We start from the raw sequence: 19,618 nt of genomic DNA on the forward strand, positions 1-19,618 counted from the left end.
CGCTGCTCTGGCACCCCAATGGTGGAACAAACTCCCTCACGACGCCAGGACAGCGGAGTCAATCACCACCTTCCGGAGACACCTGAAACCCCACCTCTTCAAGGAATACCTAGGATAAAGCAATCCTTCTGCCCCCCCCCCCCTTAAAAGATTTAGATGCACTATTGTAAAGTGGCTGTTCCACTGGATGTCATTAGGTGAATGCACCAATTTGTAAGTCGCTCTGGATAAGAGCGTCTGCTAAATGACTTAAATGTAAATGTAAATGTAATCCTCTGCAGCAGAGGTAACTCTGGGTCTTCCTTTCCTGAGGTGGTCCTCATGAGCGCCAGTTTTATCATAGCGCTTGATGGTTTTTGCGACTGTACTTGAAGAAACTTGACATTTTCCAGATTGACTGACCTTCATGTCTTAAAGTAATGATCGACTGTCGTTTCTCTTTGCTTATTTGAGCTGTTCTTGCCATAACATGGAATTCATATTTTACCAAATAGGGATATCTTCTGTATGCCCTCCACCAAACTTTTGACTGTCACTGTACGTGTTCGTGAGAGTCTCACCTTTCCACAGACGGGTCATATTAGTGTGTAGTTCAAGCTGTACTGACGCTACAGATAGAAGTTGGCAGATCGGCTATACCGACTTCAGATGCTTGTGGGGGGTCATAGAGCAAAACGGAGTACACCATAGTGTTTGTAAAAGTCTCATCTTTCCATAGAGGGGTCATAATAGTAGGCCAACCTGCTCCTCTCACGAAATCGCCTGTCTCAATCCACCACAACCACCGATGTCTCACTTCCGCATCTGCTGTGAAAAGTGACAGAGCAAGAGCGATGTTTGTCACTCACTACCGAGTGCCAAAGTGCTTCTGGAAGCAACGTCAGCGCAATAACTATTCGTCAGGAGGTTCATGAAAGGGGTTTCCACAAGCCTAAGTTCACCATGCACAATGCCAAGTGTCGGCTGGAGTGGTGTAAAGCTCGCCTGCCATTGGACTCTGGAGCAGTGGTCTTGGTCAATATTTTTTTACTAGACCTTAGTGAAGTGTTGCTTCCATAATGTGAGACGAGTCTTAATTTGCAAAACTAGTTTGCAAGATGTTCATGGTAGTCTGCATAGTGTATATTTGACCTAAAAATGAGCAAGGAAGTTGGATACTACCAAAGATGTTTATAGATAGACCACAACCTGCGATTTCCAATGGGTCATAGTGGTCAGAACAAGCAAGGTGGCAGAGCCAAGCACGAGCTAGCAAGATTCAAATTGGTCCGTTCTAGCACACATCTGCATATTTCAGTAAAGGAATAACTACTCTGTGAAGTGCACATGTGCAATAACTCAATTCGCATTTGCACTTCTAAACAACGACATTTTTACTTTGGCAAAGGGTAAAGTCTACAAAACTTAGTCCACGATGTTCATAACATATTTTAGTTTTGGGAACAGAAAACTGTATTGATATCAAATGTTTCGTCGATTTTGCAGAATATCGGCCAAAATCCATCTCTTTCCTTCTTCTCCAACTGCTGGCCACTGGGATTCCTCTCACTGCCATTATTGGTACTGAGTAGAAACGCCAAACGGATGCTTCATTTCGTTTTTACAATCTGGAAGTACAAAAATGTAGCTAGCTCTTGCACTCATGCTGCTTCCTCATCTGGCAGACACCATTTGACAGCTAATACTCAAGCATTGGAGTGCGGTTTACTCATCCTACATCCAATCACAGAGTACGATGTTGCGCTTCCAGAATCTAAACAAACATGGCAGACCCCCTGTCGCCGCATAAACTGAAGGTTGCTGTATATTTGGGTTGATTTGACACACAGAAAGCACGCTGAGCTTGTCAATAAGAGAGGTAAGTTAAATCAACTCGTTACCAATAGCATTAGCTAGTTTGTATTCTGATTACTTTTGTCACAATGCGTGTAGTCTGCTAGTGTTAAAGATTGATGATATTTACTAGAAGAGAGAGACCAAGTTGAGACGCTAGACCAGGTGGATAAGGTATGATATTTAAGGCAGTTTAATAAGTTGCAAAGATATCTGACAACACGTGCACGGCCCCTTTCTGTCTAATTCTTATGGAATCGTCGGAGAAGAGAACGCTCTACACAGTACATACAGATTATATAGACAACTAGCAAAGTAGGTTGATCTTGAAGTCTGGCCTTCCGATTGGTCGATCTGGGTCGTGGGTAGTCCTGTTCGGCCTGATGTCGACATTCCATTGGCTTTTCACACAGTTCTTTGTCCTAGTCACATCCAAAGGCATCCTGCATGTGCGTTTGTTTTCACAGGCCCTATTCATGGGGGAGGGGATGTGTGTGTGGGTCTGACAAAGTAGTGGGGATGGGTGCATGTTGTGCCAAGAATAGCTTATGTTGAGAAGTGGTTAAAACAAGTTACCAGTATCTTATACAATTTCTTACAAATCCCCCTCTTCACGTCTCACAAGAGACGTGACATAAAAGTAAAAAAGACAAAGCTATGGGATAAAATTTGTCAGAAGACAAATTTTAATTCCCCCTCTTCACGTCTCACAAGAGACGTGACATAAAAGTTTCTTAGTCCTCAAATAGATAGACAGGTCCAGCTTCCCCATCATCAAGCAATGGGAACATTTGGGCCCTTTCCTGATTAGGGTCTATTGCGGCAGTGATAACACGGCTAGCAAGCGTGCGCGCACATGGAATGCAACAGCATCCACAAAGTACAAGACCGCCCGCAAAAACGGAAATAGATACTAGGATAGAGGAAACCAGCGTCTTATATTTACCAAAAGCATCCATCCATGAGTCCCACATAGAAGTGTCCACTCCAGAATGCTGTTTCATCTTACCATTAAGGGTACGAAGTCCCTCCAATGCTACAGTCAGACTCCCATTCGTAGCTGTGTTGTTGGGAATGAAAGTACAACACTGCTCACCAAACATGGCACAGACCCCCCCCGTTCTGCCAATAACATATCCACCGCGATTCTATTTTGAAATGCCATCAGGGATGTAGCTGCCAATTGTCCATGGACCGCCTCAAAGCCTTGTTGAGTCCAAAAATCCCACATTATTAACCAAAAAACGAGAAAATGTTAAACCCTCAGGTCCATCCCTCTATACAACCTGTACCAGGTGGGCTCGTCGCCACCCGGGAACTTCAAACCTTCACAACAGGGAGGACAAACATCACTTTTTATTCATTCGACAACCTCCACTACAGCAAACCAAGGGTCCTCCTCTGTCAGGCCCACTCTCCTGCGAAAACTTGATTCCGTATCAGCCTCCTTGCCACATCTGTAACAGACTTCTTCAAACAAGGTATGATACAGGCAGCACAGCACATGAGCATAAGAAGAACAACAACTAGAGTCAGAAATCCAGTAACCATCATTGTAGTATACTTACCAAACCAACCACCCAGCCAGAGAACAGTCCACTCTCCTCCACACCTGCAAGACCCTTCATCTCCACTGATAACCTTGCCAACCCACTCAGAGCTTTTGAAATGCTCCCATCCGGACTAGTATTGTTTAGGGACAAACGTGCAACACTGTTCTCCAATCATTTTACATACACCTCCCTGGTTGGCCAGAATCATGTCCAGTTCTAGTCTATTTTGTCTACTGGTTTGAGAGGTAGCCTCCAATCGTTCAGCCATCCCCGTAAGTACTGTGTGGGTGTAGTTTAACAAATCATTGTTGATTATAGTAGATATAATTGATCCAAGCATTCTGCTTAGCATCAACAATAGCTGGGCCAAACTGGGCAATAGATGCCACAGGCCATCATTCCTGTTTGATGTCTGGTATTCGTGGGGGACCCCTATTGGGACCCCAACAGGTTGGTGTGCATGTTATCTGTACCCTCGGACCAAGTAGCGTCTCGGCTCTGCCGTCTCCTGGGTTGGTTCCGAGCCTCTGTGTCATGTGCAGCTCCCAGAAGTTGATTAGCTGTAACCTCAATAATAGGCAATGGTGTTATCAGACTGGCCAAAACATATGTGCAACGACAATTTCCTTTCAAAATGGGGGTCAACTGCCTGGCAGGTCCACACATCCACCATACATCAGCAACACCTCTAGTTAATAGTGACATTAGTGATGCAGGCAGTAGTAGGGAGCCTCCCATAGTCTATACCCCTACCTGTACCAGTGATACAGCTGTAATATCCCCCATATGCCTTAACTCCCCACGGTACCTTCTGGGGAGGGACTTCTGGGAACACAAGACTCAGAGTTTTACACAGGGTTGAATTTGGCTTAAACTTTCCAATGTACACATCCAACCTTCCCCATTACTTAGGGCAAATGGGTGAGCAGCCAGAATAGGTCTGGCATGTCCACATACGACACAGTCCTTTCTATTTATTGTTTTGTAGGCCAACCACATATTCTCCCTTTCCTCATATTCAGTTTAAGTCCCCAATTGGTCACTATCTGAGATGTCTTTTACATGTATTACCTGTACCAGATTGGAGAGCTTAGGTGGTGGTGTGGGAGTTGGTCTTGAAGTGGTGGAGGAGGCCGGCTGAATCCCTGGTCCGTTGGAACTGGTGGTTGTTCTGGCAGTACTGTGATGGTAACATCCCCATCGTATCCTAATCAGACAGCTCAGGACCACAAGCAGTCCTGTAAAACCCCATCCTCTCCCAGAGAACACATCATCAGCCAGAGATCAAGCAACACTTTCACTTCTATGAACTTTCACAGTGATGAAAGGACGGGGTCAGGAATTTTTCATTAAGGAGTTGACCCCCGAGCTTTATTAGCAACAGTTCTTCTCCTTAACTCTGTGATCATTCGGCAGTGTCAGTTTGTCTCACCCTCCAAGTGCGATATGCTCCCAGGTCGAGTGATTCACCTTCTCCTTTAATTCACCTGCAACGCATAGAATCCTGGACATACAGGCTTGGTTAACCACCAGTTTCTCATTTGTTTTATCTGATTATATATTTAACTTCTATGCCTATTTTTTAGCTAGAAATTTTTAATTAAGTTTATTATCCAATAGGCCCCATCCTATCCTAGACCACAATGTACCCTCCCCCGTTTGATACCTGGCTCTGGCCAGGTATCAACCTTACCTATTCTAAATAATGACTTAGGTAAGAATAGTAAAATATTCTTATGTTCTACATTATCATGTAGGAGCGCCCCTTTCATGTCTCCATTCAGTAACTGTTATCTACCCATTCTGTTATCCATGTCCTGGCGCCCCTTCCGAAACTCCCCTCTCTGCTCTCAAACCTTCAAGGTCTCAGCAGTGTAGGGAGGGCCTGTCTGTCTGCCCTTTCCCTTATCTGTCTGTAACAACTGTTTTGTTTCCAAATTTTAACTAAATGTCTCACTGTTTGGCTTCATCTAAACTCATGGATTTTTAGAAAAACATGTCTATGGTGGCAATTTCTAGAGTCCTTACATATTAATTTACCTCAAAACCAGTATACCAAATGACCACAAATGCATTATCTACATGGCCCTCCCCCGAAGCTGATCAGACTTCAAGAGACAGCCATGATGCAGGTCAAAGGTTACAACACCCCCTTACATTCGTGTTCCATACCATGTCTAGACCTATTAAAGAACCCCTTATCTTTAAAAATTAAACATTTCCTTGTCTAATTAAAACTCAGAAAATAAAACTCTGAATATTCCATATATGAGTGTGCCCCTTTAAGATACCTTGTCTCTGGGAACATGTAAATCCCCTTAACCCAAACGTTTACTACAAACAAAACATAATTACATAGTTATACCTGTCACAAGAATTTAAAACATGGCCAAGAGGATTAAGTCCTCACCACATTAAAGCTCAGGCTTGGACTTAGGTACCGAGCGGCGACCAGTTAAAAAATAGTTATTAACCTGACCCGGATTTGCCAATTCAGCACGAGCTCCCGAATGATCAAGCTCAGTTTAATTCCGATGCTACCTAGAAGGGTGTCCGAGGCGTGTACGAGGTTGCCAACAACTTACATCTTCAACTTACACTAACTTCTAGTCCCGGACACTGATACAAACTTGAACAGACACTTCAACCGTGCAGGATCCTTCTAGTTCTAGCAACTAGGCCCGCTTCTACGGTGGTCAATCATTTCTCATTTCTCATTACTAATTTCATCTCTTTTCATTCTTAGACTATATGACAAATATCTTTACATCAATGCCTTAGTATGCAACTTATATAATAAATTTAACGGAAATTCATACTCACACTCAGTCACTGATCTTAAATTTGGTTATCTCTATAATACAATATGCAGATTTTTGATTTAACAGGCTCTGCTTACCTTTTGTTTAGTCGACTTTTAGATCAGATTCCTGAGGTGAGATGAATCCCCGGCAGCTCCTTTTCAGGTCACCCGTCTCTCTGGATTTGTCTCCAACTTCTCTCTCTCTTCTCATCAACCTCCTATGGACCGAATTCAGGTTCTTAGAAAACCATCCTCTGCTACCATGTTAAAGATTGATGATATTTACTAGAAGAGAGAGACCAAGTTGAGACGCTAGACCAGGTGGATAAGGTATGATATTTAAGGCAGTTTAATAAGTTGCAAAGATATCTGACAACACGTGCACGGCCCCTTTCTGTCTAATTCTTATGGAATCGTCGGAGAAGAGAACGCTCTACACAGTACATACAGATTATATAGACAACTAGCAAAGTAGGTTGATCTTGAAGTCTGGCCTTCCGATTGGTCGATCTGGGTCGTGGGTAGTCCTGTTCGGCCTGATGTCGACATTCCATTGGCTTTTCACACAGTTCTTTGTCCTAGTCACATCCAAAGGCATCCTGCATGTGCGTTTGTTTTCACAGGCCCTATTCATGGGGGAGGGGATGTGTGTGTGGGTCTGACAAAGTAGTGGGGATGGGTGCATGTTGTGCCAAGAATAGCTTATGTTGAGAAGTGGTTAAAACAAGTTACCAGTATCTTATACAATTTCTTACACTAGCTGCAATGTAACAATTACACAACTCAATTATTACATCAAACTCTGGTGGGAGCTAGCTAGCTATTAACGTTATCACATCTAGCAAAAACATGGTCAAAGTTGAATGGCACACATTTCCAACCATTTCAGCTGGGGTGGGTATAATTTGTGGAACGTTCCAACAGGAATATGTTCCAAAAACTTCGTAAATAACAAGGTTGTCAACAAACAACGCATACAAAGTTGGACAAGCATTAAGAATAAGCTACGTGATGAGTTGATGCCTATTCGGCAGCTAGTTAGCTAGGTGAATTGATCGTGCTACTTTGTATGCGTTGTTTGTTGGCAACATTGTACTTTACGACTTTTTTGGAACAGATTCCGGGTGGAACGTTACACAAATTATACCCACCCTTTCAGCAGTCCACTCAGTCATGTTGATTCAGCTAGCATACTGGTAATAACAAATGGAAATAATTATACAGTACCTATTCAACATTATTTTATTGGTCTCCTTGGCTCTGAAACTTATCAAGAAAACCCACAATCTCAATGCTTACATCACGTGACAGAGGAGCTGGCAGTGAAACAGGCAGAGGAGGCTGAGAGCAGGCTCCTCAAAGGTGCGTGTTGTGTCTCTGTCTGTCTGCCTGCCTGTGTGTACTGGACGTGCATGTGTTGCACAGTGCACATTATGATCTGGTCTCACATTTTTATCTTCCTTGCAGGTGCCCCCAAAGGTCCACTAGATGGGATCACTTTCGCTGTGAAGGACAACTTCTACACAGAGAACATCAAGAACACTTGTGCCTCAAATGCTGAAAAGTATATCTGCTAACAGGCCTAAAACGGATTAATTCCTCCTCTTTTCAGTTGGATGCATTTATTATTATAGTATCTGTTTTGTAGAATACACTCATCCATACAATGCCACAGTGGTTCAGAAGCTCCTCGACCAGGGTGCTGTTCTCATTGGGGAAACTAACCTGGATGAGTTTGCTATGGGCTAAGGCTCTCAAACTCCCTTTAGGAAATACATGTATTTGCAGAATTACCAAAGTATTATCATATCTGTAAACTACCTCAACCTGCATTCATGACTGAAAGTGAGTGTATAGTACACAGGCGGTGTATAGTACCCTCCCGCCATTATTTTCCAGTGCAGGCAGTACTGACAGTGCCATTGGACCTGTCCGGAACACCTGGAGCTACGCCGCCCCTCACAGGAGGCAGCTCTGGAGGAAGTGCTGCAGCTGTGGCCTCTCATCAGCTTCCTGTGAGTCTGCAGACACAGGGCTGAGTTCAAGTTTCCCATACTGTTGCAAAATGCTGCATTATAGGAACATACTCAACCACTGTGACTAACAATACTACTTCCTGAGCATTGACTAATACCGTAGTTAATGTATTTATGAAGCACTCTACTTTTAGCTCGTAGTGGAGCAAAAAGACTCAACAACACCTTTATTGAACTCTGTGAAACACTAAAGGTCTTATCTCCTGGTTCTGGCCCCTGACAGCTCTTTGTGGTCGGATACAGGTGGCTCCACCCGTAACCCAGGGGCCCTGTGTGGCATAGTGGCCCTGAAGCTAACCTACGGCCTGGTGTCCAGACACGGCCTCATCCGCCTGGTCAACTCGATGGACATCCCAGGCATCATGACTCAGAGTGTTCATGACTCAGCCACCGTCCTGGGTCAGGCATGTTATATGGCCATCCCATGGGGCCTGTATTTTTTGAACTTTGAACATGCCGCACATCTATCTGTCAGACTGTGTGTCGTCTGGCTATGCTGTTGTTTCATTGTTGATCTATGATGTGAATTAATAGTGCTCATTTAATGAAAGACAAAGACAGAAGTCCATTGCTATGAAAGCCAAATAAAGTCAAATTGACCATGAATGGATTCTAAATATTATGCTGCTATTATAACTAGCAGAGCCCATGATGGCGACCTTTGTTTATTTTAATTGTTGCTGTATGTGTACTTCGTATTTGTTTACATTTACAAGGGATTTTGTTATTGTAAAGCAAGATTGATATGGAATTATTTGTGAATTGTTCTCCACAGGCCACCGTAGTGGCCATGTACGCCACCATGGATTTAACAATGTCGTACAAAGAAGAATTCTCTCGGGGAACTACTTCCTGCTCAGACAGTAAGACACAGCAAACACATTTTTCAGTATAAACCAAGACTTTTCTACTACTGTAAGATCGGTGGTCGTGTTGGGGATGGAAGCATGAATTTGAATATTTGGACAAAAGTTAAGACAGACCCTCATGGTTGCCTCCCTTCTAACAGGAATTATGAGCACTACTTTGTGATGGCCCAGCAGGTGCGAGGACTTCAAGCCAGTGTTCAGGTCGTGTGTTGACGTGCTGCTCACGCCCACCACACTGAGTGATGCCATGTGCAACACAGACTTCATGCAGGAAGACAACCCCACACGTAGTGCCCAGGAGGACATCTTCACACAGCCTGTCAACATGGCAGGTACTGAGGACACACACCGATACTCCATCCATACTTCATTGGAAATAATATGTTCATCATTTAACTCTCCCTTTTCAAAGGAATTTGGTTGGAATTCCTATTTCGGTCAACCCTTTGATTACAAATCCAGATGAAGGTCTATCTGAAACAGATAATCTCACAACAGGGAAGCCGATAACTTTGCGGGCAGTTAATGTTTAACCCATCTTTTATCCCCCCCACAGACTGGCCTTCAAACAACCTTACCCTGCCAACCCCTCTCTCTCTCTTGACTTTCTCACATTTACCCCTCCAACTCTCATTTTCTGCTCCAGGGCTCCTTGCTGTTTCTGTGCCAACAGCGTTATCGAGCATAACTTCCCATTGGCCTGCAGCTAATAGGCCCCGCCCTCCAGGGCAGGAAGCTGCTGACAGTAGCCCAGTGGAAAAATTACATTTTTGTCAACTAGGTAAAAAAAAACTCTGTCAGATCTTTGTCTAACGTCAACTCTGTCAGAGTGCTGATAGAATGGTTGTTTTTATTGGGGATTTTCAAATAAAGCATTTTTTTATACAGATGTTTGTATTGAACTTTTATTTTTAGAGGCAAAAATATGTCTGTTTTGAGTATCTGTAAACTCTGTCTGTGGCTTGTCAACTCTGTCACTGATTGAGTCAATATTCTTTGGTAAATATTCAGGAAAAAAATATTTGAATCACTGCACCATATGCTTAAATTATTGAGGTATTTGCTGTGCTAAACTTAAGGGATAATGTTTGCTTTATAAATGTTTTGTGTTATAAATGTAGAAAAACATGCCAAAATGCTAACTAAATTAGCCCTGGAGCATTATATAGTGCTATAAAACAAAAATAAGTTTGGAGATTTGTGCTACATATTTGAATAATGTTAAAATTAAACAAGCCAAAGCCTTTTAAACAGTTGGTCAATAATTGTTAAATGCCTTTTATGGTGTCTGATGGAGTTGACATAAATCCAGTGGCTAAGAGATGTTGTTTGGTCCAAATAAACCTGCTCCCATGTCTGAAGATAAACACAAGTAGTTTTTGATTTGTACAGAGAGAACCCTTTCATGTGTTGCATTAGGGACATGTTTACACATCTGTCTGGTCATAATGGCCATTAATACAAATGAGCCTTTATCCTGTTTAACTCGGGTTTTTTGTGCAAAATTACAATTATCTGGTTAATAGTGGGGGTGCCTTGGGAAAAAACATAAAATGGGCCGGTGTGTTAGAAATGCTGGAGCTGATTTTTGGTCCTAACTTTCCATAAACAGTTCCACTAGGTAAACTTTCCCAGGCCATATTAAATCATATCAAATGTTATTTGTCACATACACATGGTTAGCAGATGTTAATGCGAGTGTAGCGAAATGCTTGTGCTTCTAGTTCCGACAATGCAGTAAAAACCAACGAGTAATCTAACCTAACAATTTCACAACAACTACCTTATACACACAAGTGTAAAGGAATGAAGAATATGTACATAAAAATATATGAATGAGTGATGGTACAGAACGGCATAGGCAAGATGCAGTAGATGGTATCGGGTACAGTATATACATATGAGATGAGTAATGTAGGGTATGTAAACATAAAGTGGCATTGTTTAAAGTGGCTAGTGATACATGTATTACATCAACATGGCAAGATGCAGTAGATGGTATAGAGTACAGTATATACATCTGAGATGAGTAATGTAGGGTATGTAAACATTATATGAAGTGGCATTGTTTAAAGTGGCTAGTGAAACATTTTTCATAAATTTTTCCATTATTAAAGTGGCTGGAGTTGAGTCAGTATGTTGGCAGCGGCCACTAAATGTTAGTGGTGGCTGTTTAACAGTCTGATGGCCTTGAGATAGAAGCTGTTTTTCAGTCTCTCGGTCCCTGCTTTGATGCACCTGTACTGACCTCGCCTTCTGGATGATAGCGGGGTGAACAGGCAGTGGCTCGGGTGGTTGTTGTCCTTGATCATCTTTATGGCCTTCCTGTGACATCGGGTGGTGTAGGTGTCCTGGAGGGCAGGTAGTTTGCCCCCGGTGATGCGTTGTGCAGACCTCACTACCCTCTGGAGAGCCTTACGGTTGTGGGCGGAGCAGTTGCCGTACCAGGGGTTGGTACAGCCCGACAGGATGCTCTCGATTGTGCATCTGTAAAAGTTTGTGAGTGCTTTTGGTGACAAGCCGAATTTCTTCAGCCTCCTGAGGTTGAAGAGGCGCTGCTGCGCCTTCTTCACCACGCCGTCTGTGTGGGTGGACCAATTCAGTTTGTCAGTGATGTGTACGCCGAGGAACTTAAAACTTACTACCCTCTCCACTACTGTCCCGTCGATGTGGATAGGGGGGTGCTCCCTCTGCTGTTTCGTGAAGTCCACGATCATCTCCTTTGTTTTGTTGACGTTGAGTGTGAGGTTATTTTCCTGACACCACACTCCGAGGGCCCTCACCTCCTCCCTGTAGGCCGTCTCGTCGTTGTTGGTAATCAAGCCTACCACTGTAGTGTCGTCTGCAAACTTGATGATTGGAGGTGTGCATGGCCACGCAGTCGTGGGTGAACAGGGAGTACAGGAGAGGGCTCAGAACGCACCCTTGTGGGGCCCCTGTGTTGAGGCTCAGCGGGGTGGAGATGTTGTTACCTACCCTAATCTGATATACTAATGTCTACCTCATTTGACCTGATAAGATTAGTGTAACAAATGTTTCAGAAGATGTTTTTGTAACTTTGAGAAGGGTTGTTCATGTGTGCAGTTCCAAACAGTGCACAGGAGACGGTTGTGAGAAGATGTGTTTGCCTTAAGCTAGGTTACCATACCCTGAGGCATGGTCGAGTAACAGGGCACAACATAAACACGGAGTCTGATATAGAGATTGTCTAATTTTAACCCACGTATAGGGGGGCTAATTTCATCCCCGTAAAGGTTTCGTTTAGGATTAGGTGTAGGATAATCTGGGCCCGTATTCACAACCACAACCCAAACTAGTAGCCTACATATCAGATGAACAGTAATTTTCATTGCAGTTACAGAGCTGTAGTGAAAACTCACTAGCGACATGAATGCAGTATGTTTGCACTGAAGGACACACACACAGGCACATACATACATACACTGACACAGCGGATAACTCAGAGCCCTGCCTTTCCTCTTGTTACCTTTGCCATTCTGTCGGACATGTGGATTTGTGTTGTATCCCCCTCTCCCCTCTTTCTTCCGTACCCCTTCCTCCACCCCCCTGTGCTCTTTCCAGCACTCCCCATTTAGTCCTGACCCCATCACCACTCGTTATGCAAATGTAACCCGCGCTCTGCCGCAGTGACGGATGGGAGAGAGAGGGACATGTTAATAAAATCTTTGTTTTGTAACAGTAGATACTGTGTTATGGCTTGTTTCCACACTATATTGATTTATCAAGATCAAGTGCAAATGAACTACCTACATTTAACGTTATAGTCATCTGCCCATGTGATTTGCATACTATAACATACAGTATATGGCACAAAACTGCTTTCACTTTATAGCCTGCAACAAAAGCAAGTCTTGAATTCTCACATGTCATGTAGATGATCAATTTTGTCATTTCCAAAAGGTGGGAGGATTTTAAGGAAAAGAGCGGACTTACACAATCCGATACAATTGGTGAAAAGTCTGCCAGCTAGACACATCATTGGGATTGTGGGAGAGAGAAAAACAAACAAGGGGCCTCCTACAACAACTGCTACGACTGAGCAGTCTCCACTCTGAGTGCACTGAGTGCACTTGTCCAAAGACTAGAGTGGGTGTCCATGCGCTCAACACAGAATTCCAAACAGTATGATCTCTACCATGCTTCCTATCCACATGTGGACATGTGACATGCATTCACATTTCTCTTATGTGGTATTTTGATTGACAGATGCCCACAGTGTGTGGTCAGTCATGCCACCACTTACACTCATGGTTCCCAGCACCCATGTTAGACAATCGAATCCTGTTCAGTCTCACACATGCTAGTTGCTTGACTGTTAACGTTATAGTCATTTACCACACACCACAATAAAAAATATATACATTATCCAGGAAACATTCTTGACAGTTGAGCATTCCTGATTGCATGGGAAAATGAGAAACATGATCATCTCAGTGTTCTCGGAGGTGGATGCCAGCACCAGTTTTACAGCAAGAAGAAAAGAAAGCGATGAAAAGCAATGACCACGTGAGCCCATATTAAATCATATTTCTGTCTGCACGGACAGAGTTGGGGACTTTGCATTGCAAAAATAACCCATGAACAGGATGTCTTCATCCTGCTCATTCAAGTGGAAAGCAGGTGAGGATAATAACCAAATTTGGGAAGTGTGTTTAGGCCCTGTTAGAACTGGGGAGTGTGTGTGTGCGTGCGTGCGTGCGTGCGTGTACGCGTGTTTGTGTGGGTGTGTGTATGTATCTGCGTGTGTCTAAGCCCTGTTAGAGCTGGGGACTGTGTGTGCGTGCGTGCGCTGGGCACCGTCCAGGTGATGGGATGTTGAATGTAGTTGTCCTCTCCTCACTCCAAAGATAAACAGTCAGGCCTATCTCTAAAGAAAACAACTGACATTCCCCAAAGACCAATAAAGTCAGTGGTATTTTTAAACCATGTGAATACAGCCTACAAACCAACACTGTGTGCTATTATAGTGGTGGTGATGAAACGATAGAGAAACCTACTGTTTGTGACGAGAGCTGCCATCCACAATCAGCCACTTAAACGTCAACACCATCTCATTTCCAAACCTCCATGGACTGGGCAGTGGCGGTAAGCTCTCCTCCCTTCCGCCACAGGTCACAGCCCTGCCATGCAATGGAGGCCAGCAGCATGATAGTCTGTAGCACATTGAAAAATGTCACAGGGAAATGGCAAAGGCGCAGGCTGGGTTATCTTTCTGCAAACAGCCAATAGCTGTACAGAGAATTTCCACTGTCCTGAGGAATTTGCTGTATATCCATACTATTGTATGGTTAGGGCTGGTCTGGTTTCCCATGTAGAAATGGATACTGATTGTGTCTGAGAATGGGAACAGGACGTAGCGAGAAGCTTAGCTTGGGTGCTATCCCTTCCATTGGTTTCAATACAGATTTGGAAGACAAAGCCACACACACACACCCTTATAAAACTGTGCCTGATGGTCATGCTACACGTAACATTTCCATATCATATTCCAATAACATTCTCCTATCTCCTTCCACCCTCATGCTGAGTTACATTAGGCCCACTGTAGCACTCTGGTGTCAGATGGATTACAGAAAGGGCTAGTGCGTATGTCTGGTGTCATTAGATCACAATGGTGACAAGAAGGTTGCCGATGACAATCTGGCGTAGGTACAGATGATTGGATGATTGCCCTGTCATTACTAGCAGGGAACCCAATCAAAAGTGGAGGACTTGATTAGACCCCTGGTGCAGTTTGTGTCCTGAGTGTTAAATAGAATCACCACTGTGTTAAGAAGAAGAAGAATAGGAAATCTCACATGCATGACATAGCCCACATGTTCTTAACAAAGTATGTGGACACTCCTTCAAATTAGTGGAATCGGCTATTTCAGCCACACCTGTGTATAAAATCGAGCACACAACCATGCAATCTCCATAGACACACATTTGCAGTAAAATGGCCTTACTGAAGAGCTCAGTGACTTTCAATGTGGCATCATCATGGGATGCCACCTTTCCAACAAGTCAGTTAATCAAATTTCTGCCTCGCTAGAGCTGGCCCGGTCAACTGTAAGTGCTGTTATTGTGAAGTGGAAACATCTAGGAGCAACAATGGCTCAACTGTGAAGTGGTAGGTCACACAAGCTCACAGAACAGGACCGCCGAGTGCTGAAGCACGTAGCACGTAAAAATCGTCTGTCCTCGGTAGCAGCACTCACTAGCAGCACTCTGGAATTGTAACAGGGTTGGTTATGTTTCCACTTGCCTCGATGTCAGCACAATAACTGTCTGGAGCTTCATGAAATTGATTGCCATGGCCGAGCAGCCGCACACAAGCCTAAGATCACCATGCACAATGCCAAGCGTCGACTGGAGTGGTGTAAAGCTCACCACCATTGAACTCTGGAGTGATGAATCACGCTTCACCATCTGACAGTCCAATGGATGAATCTGGGTTTGGCGGATGCCAGGAGAACACTACCTGCCCCAATGCACTGTGCCAACTGTAAAGTTTAGTGGAGGAAAAATTATGTTCTGGGGCTGTTTTTCATGGTTCGGGCTAGGCCCCTTAGTTCTGGTGAAGTGAAATCTCAACACTACAGAATGCAATGACATTCTAGACGATTCTGTGCTTCCAACTTTGTGGCAACAGTTTGAGGAAAGCCCTTTCCTGTTTCAGCATGACAATGCCCCTGTGCACAAAGCGAGGTCCATACAGAAATGGTGGAAGAACTTGACTGGCCTGCACAGAGCCCTGAACTCAACTCCATCAAACACCTTTGGGATGAATTGGAATGCTGACTGCCAGCAAGGGCTAATCACTCAACATCAGGGCCCGACCTCACTAATGCTGTTGTGGCTGAATTGAAGCAATTCCCCGCAGCAATGTTCCAATCTAGTGGAAAGCCTTCCCAGAAGAGTGGACAGCAAAGGGGGGACCAACTCCATATTAATGCACATTATTTTGGAATGAGATGTTCAACAAGCAGGTGTCCACATACTTTTGGTCATGTAGTGTACCTCTCTCAGTCAGAGACTGTGAGGAGGTCCCATGTCCCTTCCTACTTCCGGCGCCGAAAAGAGATGGCCGCCTCGCTTCGCGTTCCTTGGAAAATATGCAGTATTTTGTTTTTTTATGTGTTATTTCTTACATCGGTACCCCAGGTAATCTTAGATTTCATTACATACAGTCGGGAGGAACTACTGAATATACGATTAACGTCAACTCATCATCGTTCCTACCAGGAATATGACTTTCCCGAAACGGATCCAGTGTTTTGCCTTCCACCCAATACAATGGATCTGATCCCAGCCGGCGACCCTGTGCGACGCCGTAAAAGGGGCAAACGAGGAGGTCTCGTGGTCAGGCTTCGGAGACGGGCACATCGCGCTCCACTCCCTAGCATACTACTCGCCAATGTCCAGTCTCTTGACAATAAGGTTGATGAAATCCGAGCACGGGTAGCATTCCAGAGAGACATCAGGGATTGCAACGTGCTCTGCTTCACGGAAACATGGCTAACTCAAGAGACGCTAACGGAGTCGGTGCAGCCAGCTGGTTTCTTCATGCATCGCGCCGACAGAAACAAACATCTTTCTGGTAAGAAGAGGGGCGGGGGGGTATGCCTTATGATTAACGAGACGTGGTGTGATCATCATAACAACACACAGGAACTCAAGTCATTCTGTTCACCTGATCTAGAACTCCTCACAATCAAATGTCGACCGCATTATCTACCAAGGGAATTCTCTTCAATCATAATCACAGCCGTATATATTCCCCCCCAAGCAGACACATCGATGGCCCTGAACGAACTTTATCTGACTCTTTGTAAACTGGAAACCACACACCCTGAGGCTGCATTCATCGTAGCTGGGGATTTTAACAAGGCTAATCTAAAAACAAAACTCCCTAAATTCTATCAGCATATCGATTGTGCTACCAGGGCTGGAAAAACCCTAGATCATTGTTATACTAATTTCCGCGACGCATATAAGGCCCTCCCCCGCCCCCCTTTCGGAAAAGCTGACCACGACTCCATTTTGTTGATTCCAGCCTACAAACAGAAACTAAAACAACAAGCTCCCGCGCTCAGGTCTGTTCAACGCTGGTCCGACCAATCTGAATCCACGCTTCAAGACTGCTTCGATCACGCGGATTGGAATATGTTCCGCATTGCGTCCAACAACAATATTGACGAATATGCTGATTCGGTGAGCGAGTTCATTAGGAAGTGCATTGACGATGTCGTACCCACAGCAACGATTAAAACATTCCCAAACCAGAAACCGTGGATTGACGGCAGCATTCGCGTGAAACTGAAAGCGCGAACCACTGCTTTTAACCAGGGCAAGGTGACCGGAAGCATGACCGAATACAAACAGTGTAGCTATTCTCTCCGCAAGGCAATCAAACAGGCTAAGTCCCAGTACAGAGACAAAATCGAGTCGCAATTCAACAGCTCAGACACAAGAGGTATGTGGCAGGGTCTACAGTCAATCACGGATTACAAAAAGAAAACCAGCCCCGTCGCGGACCAGGATGTCTTGCTCCCAGACAGGCTAAACAACTTTTTTGCCCGCTTTGAGGACAATACAGTGCCACTGACACGGCCCCCTACCAAAACCTGCGGGCTCTCCTTCACTGCAGCCGAGGTGAGTAAAACATTTAAACGTGTTAACCCTCGCAAGGCTGCAGGCCCAGACGGCATTCCCAGCCGCGTCCTCAGAGCATGCGCAGACCAGCTGGCTGGTGTGTTTACGGACATATTCAATCAATCCTTATCCCAGTCTGCTGTTCCCACATGCTTCAAGAGGGCCACCATTGTTCCTGTTCCCAAGAAAGCTAAGGTAACTGAGCTAAACGACTACCGCCCCGTAGCACTCACTTCCGTCATCATGAAGTGCTTTGAGAGACTAGTCAAGGACCATATCACCTCCACCCTACCGGACACCCTAGACCCACTCCAATTTGCTTACCGACCCAATAGGTCCACAGACGACGCAATCGCAACCACACTGCACACTGCCCTAACCCATCTGGACAAGAGGAATACCCATGTGAGAATGCTGTTCATCGATTACAGCTCAGCATTTAACACCATAGTACCCTCCAAACTCGTCATCAAGCTCGAGACCCTGGGTCTCGACCCCGCCCTGTGCAACTGGGTCCTGGACTTCCTGACGGGCCGCCCCCAGGTGGTGAGGGTAGGTAACAACATCTCCACCCCGCTGATCCTCAACACTGGGGCCCCACAAGGGTGCGTTCTGAGCCCTCTCCTGTACTCCCTGTTCACCCACGACTGCGTGGCCATGCACGCCTCCAACTCAATCATCAAGTTTGCGGATGACACTACAGTGGTAGGCTTGATTACCAACAACGACGAGACGGCCTACAGGGAGGAGGTGAGGGCCCTCGGAGTGTGGTGTCAGGAAAATAACCTCACACTCAACGTCAACAAAACAAAGGAGATGATTGTGGACTTCAGGAAACAGCAGAGGGAGCACCCCCCTATCCACATCGACGGGTCAGTAGTGGAGAAGGTGGAAAGTTTTAAGTTCCTCGGTGTACACATCACGGACAAACTGAATTGGTCCACCCACACAGACAGCGTTGTGAAGAAGGCGCAGCAGCGCCTCTTCAACCTCAGGAGGCTGAAGAAATTCGGCTTGTCACCAAAAGCACTCACAAACTTCTACAGATGCACAATCGAGAGCATCCTGTCGGGCTGTATCACCGCCTGGTACGGCAACTGCTCCGCCCACAACCGTAAGGCTCTCCAGAGGGTAGTGAGGTCTGCAGAACGCATCACCGGGGGCAAACTACCTGCCCTCCAGGACACCTACACCACCCGATGTCACAGGAAGGCCATAAAGATCATCAAGGACAACAACCACCCAAGCCACTGCCTGTTCACCCCGCTATCATCCAGAAGGCGAGGTCAGTACAGGTGCATCAAAGCAGGGACCGAGAGACTGAAAAACAGCTTCTATCTCAAGGCCATCAGACTGTTAAACAGCCACCACTAACATTTAGCGGCCGCTGCCAACATACTGACTCAACTCCAGCCACTTTAAAAATGGGAATTGATGGAAATTATGTAAAAATGTACCACTAGCCACTTTAAACAATGCCACTTAATATAATGTTTACATACCCTACATTACCCATCTCATATGTATATACTGTACTCTATATCATCTACTGCATCTTGCCATCTTTATGTAATACATGTACCACTAGCCACTTTAAACTATGCCACTTTATGTTTACATACCCTACAGTACTCATCTCATATGTATATACCGTACTCTATACCATCTACTGCATCTTGCCATGCCGTTCTGTACCACCACTCATTCATATATCTTTATGTAAATATTCTTTATCCCTTTACACTTGTGTGTGTGTATAAGGTAGTAGTTGTGGAATTGTTAGGTTAGATTACTTGTTGGTTATTACTGCATTGTCGGAACTAGAAGCACAAGCATTTCGCTACACTCGCATTAACATCTGCTAAC

At 44.8% G+C, this 19,618-nt stretch overlaps 1 pseudogene; it reads left to right on the forward strand.

Moving 5' to 3' along the window:
- The first annotated feature begins 787 nt into the window (after positions 1 to 787).
- LOC139553092 (glutamyl-tRNA(Gln) amidotransferase subunit A, mitochondrial-like) lies at positions 788 to 9,981 on the forward strand (annotated as a pseudogene).
- Positions 9,982 to 19,618: the final 9,637 nt, after the last annotated feature.

This window comes from Salvelinus alpinus, chromosome 25 (genome assembly GCF_045679555.1).
Source record: "Salvelinus alpinus chromosome 25, SLU_Salpinus.1, whole genome shotgun sequence".
In the NCBI taxonomy this organism is placed as follows: domain Eukaryota; kingdom Metazoa; phylum Chordata; class Actinopteri; order Salmoniformes; family Salmonidae; genus Salvelinus; species Salvelinus alpinus.